Below are 7,381 nucleotides of genomic sequence, written 5' to 3'. Positions count from 1 at the left end.
TGGAATCCCATTTACATTGGTTAATTACGAGTTCATAAAAAGAATGGGTTTTATTTCCTCTATTATGCAAAGAATTTACCAGGTGGGAGAAGCACCTATCCAGTTTACAACCAGACACTAGACCCATTTAGCTAATTAGCTGGTTCCAGGCTGGCAGTTGGATGCATTCATACATCTTCTATATTACCATAGTCTGTTTGTGAACCAAACTGTCTCACAAGACAGCTAAAATATCTCCAAAAATACAGGAAGGGGACACATGTTCTGGCTGACCAGAGACACTGCACTGTGCTCCTCTCTGTGAATTCTGCTGTACAGACTTCAACACTTCTAATCTGTTTATCCACAGCAACTCATCTTGGATCCAGAGCCTGCCTTTATGGGTTGTTTCTGCATATTTTTTTTCCTTAAAAGCCAGGCTGCTTGAATCGCAGGGAGGTGAGGGATGTGACTTGACTGTATTCCAACAGCAAGTCTCAATGATTCAAAGTCAGAAGTGGAATTCAGCTCCCAGGCTTCAAGGAGAACTGGGCCAAAAGGAAACTCTGCTTTTCCCATTCTACTTTGGCCAGCAAGCTAAAAGTTAGGCAAATAGGAAGCATGTCCCACCCTAACAATATGGAGAGCAAGCTTTTTAAAACTGCAGCTGTCTCTTTTTGTTGGTAACTACTTTTCTACAGGAATATGTGGGATTTCAATAGAAGGCATGGGGAGTATTTTCCATCTGAGTTTAAATTATCCCCTGTGTATGCTTATTTGCATTAATCCATACTAAAGACTTTTTCATCTTCTGGTCTTCTTCCTCATCCTTCACTTCTGAAAGTTGGTTGTATTTTGGTTTTTCTTTTTTGTTTTCCTATTTTCAAATAATTTTATGTTTTTCTCACTTCTCTCTTTTTGGCCAAGGGTCTGGCAATTTCTCTAATGAAAGCTGTTGCTTATATCCAGGAAGTATTTTTTGTTTACATTAATGTTTTACATTATTTTCTCCCACTCCCGAACGCTCTTCTTAGATTGTGCATCTCCTGCCCAACTTTTGCTTTATTTTTTTAGCTCCCTACATATTTCAGAAAATTTCTGGAAGTCTTACTTGGCATGACCAAATTACCATGCCTGACTCTGCCAGCTCCCTGACTGGGTCTTCTCTATCCTTCCACCACGGAGGAGAAAACCTTTCCATCAGAAATGGAGCTGGCAACTACAAGCATTCTCCCTCTCTCCACTTTTCTCATTATAAATTTCCATGGCACAATAAAGCATTTTCCAACCAAGTCTAGTGCTGAACATACTGACAGAGCTAAAAACATTGAGCGTTTTAGATCTGGGGTTTTCTGGTTGGCTGGCTTACTAAAACTGTTGACTTTCAGTGGCAAATTTCCACTGACTTTAGAGCAATTTGGATTTCACCAAGTGTGTGGTTTGAGCATGTGTGACTGTGTCTTGTGTGAAGTACGTCTTGATCTAGTTCTTAAAGGTAAACGAGTGGCAAAAATACAGCAAACTCTTCCAAATTCTTACATCTACAGTAATTAAAGATTTTTTTTTTCAGTGCTATAAAGTTTATAATGTACATTCTTTTAAATAGATTTCTGTACTCTTTATTAAGTACTCTTGTTTTCAATAAAGTAAATGCTTTTTGCCCTGAGGATATTCAACCTTGGGCTTTTCCCCTTCTACAGAAGCAATGAAGAAGAGTTTAGGATAACCAAGAACTTCTAAACAGTGCAAGCCCAAGTAGTTCCTTGACAGCAATGATAAGAAACCTAAAGTTTTCTGGAGCAGGAAAATCTCCTGTGTTAAAAGTCCTCGGGTGGGTTAGGTCTAAATACATTAGATTCCCAACTTCAAGCCTCATCTTAATTTCATATTTTTAACTTAATTTTTTTCAGTGGGCTTATGGGGTAGGTAGGTCAGAACTCTCATTTCTGTGTTGATTGTGCACTGCGGTTTCTAAGCATCCAGATAAACCCAGTTTTCTCTCTGTGAGTATGAGTCATTCACTGGGTGGTGAGAATGCAAGGTCTAGTCTTCTGGCATTTCCTGCATGCAAGAGGTGAGATCATCTGAGGTCATAAGCCACAGCACTGTGCTCCTCCAATGGGCTCGCCAAGACAAAAGAGAAACACAGACATGCAAGACACTCACCTGAGGACCACCTGAGTACAAGGAATGATCTTTCTCTAGCTGTCCCATGTCCATACCTTCATTGCTCTTCCTAACATGAAAGTCTGTTGCTCATGGGAGGATCTGAGAAGAGCTCTGCCCATGCCCTTGTAATGCTCCCTTCCTTCATAAAGTTGCCAGCTCTGTTGTCCAGAGATACTGATAACCACACGGGTGCTACTGTCAAGTGCTGCGTTGTAATATTCATTCCTAAGCCTACGAACACAGGGAATTTGTTTCACCCCCTAGCAGTGGTCAGGATTTCAAACTCTTTTAGCCTGTAGTGCCTGACATTCAAACTCTGCTCAAACACAGTATGTAACTGTGGGTTTTTCCTCTGGATTCATTAGCAGGGGTGTAGCTCTTTCTTCTGGCAACATCCTATGTACATGGGCAGCACCAACCTCACTGCATCAAAAATTACCCAACAAGCAAAGTGTCTGTCAAAAATAAATTAAGGTGAATTTCAGAAGCCATGAACCCTGGATTCTTGGAGTCAACTCCAAGAATCACACAAACACAAGAGTAACTAGATCTTCAAAGTCCTAAGTTTTTGTGCCGCTGCAGTTACTTTTGAGAAAGCCATGTACAAGCATGGGTTAATTAGGCAACTGGACTTTAATAGTGGTGCTGGAGCTATCTGGTTTTTCAAACCCTGTGAGGTATTCTGTCTCTCTTCCTTTCTTCCTGACTTGTCTTTTCCAGAGCCTTAGAGTGTGCTGCAAAATGGACATACTGTAGAGGTAAGTGTGGTGTGAGATCCTTCTTTCAGTGCCTGACATCAAATAACAGTATTTGTTATTTGATAATAACAATAACGAATAATAACAATAACGCTTCATTTCATGATACCCCAAAGTACTTTACGACCCACGAACCATCTTGTGTCTGACTCCTACTCAGATGGGCAAATAAGGCAGATATACGAAGGACTGAGACCGTGGCAGGGAGTTCTGCAATGAGGGTATTTGATTCAGTAGGGCGCTAGTCCTTCTGCACAGCCAAAGGCAAAGGGCTGCCACTGTCCTAAGGTTTTCCTTGTGCCTTTCCATAGCCCTGAATGAGGCAGAAAAAATGTGCATATCTCACTCCTTTTGGAGATTGGGCTGGAGGGCAGGCTAAAATAAGGGCTCTCACATCACAGCCACGCTATCAGCCCAAATGTCGAACATCTTTCTGCACCATGTATAGTGAGTTGCTCCCTGTAAGACTGTGCTCTTTGCATTTCACTGCTGCGTCTGCCTTGGATTTTTGTGGCACTTAGCAAGGCTGCTGAAGGAGTCTTCAACTCCCCCTCCCCAGTAAATATATGTCCTGCTCTGCTGACGCACAGAGAAGTTAATTGCTTTAATTTAAGTCACACCACATCGTTGGCAGAGCTGTGGAAGAAACCTCGGAGACCTGGGAAGGGAACCTCCTCTCTCCTCTCTTCAGGCTGCAGGGTTTTAGCAGCCATGCTGTCAGCTAGGAGACAGATTTCACCAGCACAGAAGTGTCACTGGACTCAGTTAATAAACAGCTTTATGCAGTCTTGTTTACTAGATCTAGCATGTGATACGACTAGGAATAGGGCTTAAAAGCATGTTGTGGAGAGGATTTTGGTAATGCCAAGTTGCACATTAAATTTAATGTGCCCCAGATGAATCCAGAACTGCAGCTCACAATGTGTTTTCCCACTTGATAATGCTATGGGCTCTGTGTCCTCCCTTGGACATTGTTATGTTACTGAGTTCTACCTTAGAATTCAGAGAGATGCGTGGAAAAACAAAATGGGAGTGCCAAAAATATGAGTCTCCCTTCAGGGAAAATGCAAAGCTCTAGTCTTGTAAAATATCTTGTAAAAAAGAAAAATAAGTGAATTGCCAGGCTAGAGATGGCAGACATAAAACCTGAATCAAAATTTGAGCAAGCAGACTTGAAAAAGAGCATGTTTCTTTTTTCTTTTCATTTTTTTCTTTCCCTCCGGAGAGATTGTAGGTGAACAAAGTCTTGCACTAAACCTGCTGCTAGGAAACACGCTCTGAAGTAGGATGAAATCAGCAGGAATCAGCTCCTTACATCAGAATTAGTCAAATCAGCTGAATCAGAAGCAACAGATTATGATAGGGCTCCAAATTTCATCTGTGGCTTCTTGTGCAAGCCATGTGACACCTGCCTTCGACACTCAACAGCCTCACACAAGGCTCTAAAGGGGAAATGAATTTCCTTTCTTTATTTTCTCTGGCCAAGGAAACTTGTCTCCTTTCCTCTTTTCTCCCTTTTTGTTAAAATCCTTTTTTTTTCCTTTTTTCTCTTTTTTTTCTGTTGCCAAGATTTCTGACTCAGGGCACATGGAGATGGCATTAGTCACAAGCTATTTCCTGTTTTCCAGATAACCTTGCAGGCTGGGGCTTCATGGTCAACAGCACAACCAGGTGGAGTGCAAGGCGAGAACCAAATGCTGGCAAATGCCAAGGAGGAATAAAACCTGCACTCAACGGATTGTTTATCCTCACAGGCATCTTTTTTATTGTTGTTGTTATTTTGTCTCTAAAGGAAGGGCATTATTTGAAAGTCCTTTCTATTCGTCTCCTGTGAGTTTTCCCAGACCAACACACCAAACATGTCTTTGCTTGCCCTGCCCTCAGTGCAAATTTGATCATTAGCTTTTCAAAGCATTGCTCTTGTTTGTTGCAAACCTACAAGTGTCAGGTGCGAGGATCATGCCAGACAAGGAGGAACCTTCAAAATCATTTGCTGCAAACAGTTCTTCTGTTTCTCATCGCTCCTGAGCCTTGTCAGGTGTATAGATGTCCCTGCCTAAACCAGGTGCCACTGACAAACTCATGGCCCCATTGGTTCCTGCTGCTGACTCGAGCAGATTCACACAACCTATATTCACATCTAGGGTGCCACAGCTACCAATTGCAAAGACAGCAAACTTAAAACTCGGGAGAAGAGCTGTAATTGCACCTCTGAATTGCGCTATGAACATCCCTAGGCATGTGGAATAGATGTTACCCCAGATTTATTGCTGTGCATGTTGATAGCAAGTTTGTAATACTTCCTTTCCAAAATACGTTAATTTTCTGAAGTGTATTGGAACATGTGCACCCACCCTTGGTAATGCAGCTAGCTTGGGGGGACGAAATGGTTGCTGTCTTAAAGCAAACTAGCATTAAGCAACTATCTTGGATAAGAAGGCAAGAAGTCTTTACCTGAAAGGAACTGCAGGAGATATGAAAGCAGAAGGCAATTATGCAAATTGAAATTGGAACAGGATTACTCAGGCTAGAGCCATTTACTTTAGCAAAGCGTGCCATGGGTTTTAATGGGATGAGTGTGCCGGGGGAGTGGGGCTGGCTGTACCTGGGATTTGCCACTGCCTGTACCTGGGAGATACCACCACTGGCAGCACAGCAGCCTCAGTACCACCAAGAGCATGAGTTCCAGCTCAGGCTCTGCTAACCAAAGTGGCATCAGCACCCTGGGGTGCCTGCAGTTCCCACCATCGTTTTCTATTTCACTATGCCAGACGGACTGTAGGACAAAGGAGGCTTTGGCTTAGTGTGCAGAACAAGAAAGGCTATTGCAAGCAGGAAAGGAAAACCAGGTGGACTGCTGCTAAACCAGCTAGGACTTGGCTTAAAACTTTGGAAGTACTTGGAGTGTTTTATGGCTGTGCCAGCGCAGATTTAGAGGGCATTTCTCCACCTGGGCCTATCCAAATGCAAATATGCTGCTGCGTGTGGAGTAGGCTACTCTGGAAACTGGATTTCTTACCAGGGGGAAAACATGCTTCTGGTTGTTATCTGCAGACACTTTGTATATCTCACTCATCCAATATTCCCATTGCTGCCAATTTGGGAATTCAACCATGAAGATGAAATTTCTTCCCAGATGTTTTTGGGTTTTGAGGAAAAAAATGAACACCAATTAAAGGTTACTTCTTCTTGTAACTACCCTGAAAATAGAAGGAATGGGTAGCAACTCAGGCTCACAAATATGGGCTAGTACATGCTGAAAGTAATTGTTATCATCCTATGTGGTTAAAATTAGTCACCAGCAAGTTAAAACTAAGCATTACATCCAGCTTCATTGCTGAAATGCCCTTGCTACTGTGCAAAGTGCAGAATGAAATAGCAAGAACAGGATCAAACATTCCCACTGCTTTTGTTTTGGATGAATGCTAGCAGAGCCAGCAGTTTCACACTCAGACATCAGTAAAGGTCAGTGAAACTTCAGCTTCTGATTTCAGACAAAAGCAGCAAAAATAAAGTGAAGATTTTCCATTCTTGGAATATTAATGGCGCTGAGGCTGTTGAAGCCATCTATTACTGTCCCCGTGGTCTGGATCTGTGTCTTTGAATCATTGTTTTCCTTTAGTTACACAGATCAGTCCTTTGATTACGGGGTGCAAAAGGGAAAACCCAATCATCAGATTACTAGAGAACAGGAAGATGACCTGGTCCAAGCTCTCTCATCTGTGTTGTCTGTGATATTGAACAAATGGCTGAGCCTTAAGTTTTTAGTTGTGTACTTCTGTGTTGTAGGGCTGAGCTATGCACATGCTGTGGGATTTTGGCTCCTGCATTGTCTGACAGTTCTGAGTATACCTGAGGCTAAACTCAGTTTGAGAAATGGAGGCCGTAAAGCAATTTTCTGCCAAAATTTTCCTACTTAAAAAAAGGGACAATTGTACCCCCTTGCTACCAGGATGGAGTTTACAAAGCTTGATTCTGCTGTGTTTTAAATAGGATCCTTGGGAAACCTGTCAATTCTGAATGGATATTCTACAATACTTCTTCTGTAAGTGATTTGCACACAATCAAAACCTCTTAAAAACACAAACTGCCATAAGGAGACTTTTTAACCTCCCAGTTTCATACCCTGGCCAGTAATGGACAAGCCAAACCCACAAATTATGAATCCAGTTGTAATATTAACATTGACAGAGATTTTGCTAATTATGCATGAGTGTGTGTCGGCTGGGATTGAAAAAACAACCTCCCACCACAAACATGATCCCCCTCAGTTGTCTCTTGACAGAAATTTTTGTCTTAAATGTCTTCCCCAGTTTATTTAATGACTCCCACACAACCAAGGAAAATCGTTGAGGTTTTGTGATAAGTTTCCTCCTGGTATTCCCCCCAGTGAAAATTGGTGTTTACAGTTTAAGGTGTTGGCACCAGTGTCACCCTGCAAATTCCTCAGCTACTAATATGTCGGAATGGAAGCA

This window comes from Tetrao urogallus (genome assembly GCF_951394365.1).
Source record: "Tetrao urogallus genome assembly, chromosome: 14".
In the NCBI taxonomy this organism is placed as follows: Eukaryota; Metazoa; Chordata; class Aves; order Galliformes; family Phasianidae; genus Tetrao; species Tetrao urogallus.
This window is presented reverse-complemented; position numbering follows the sequence as displayed.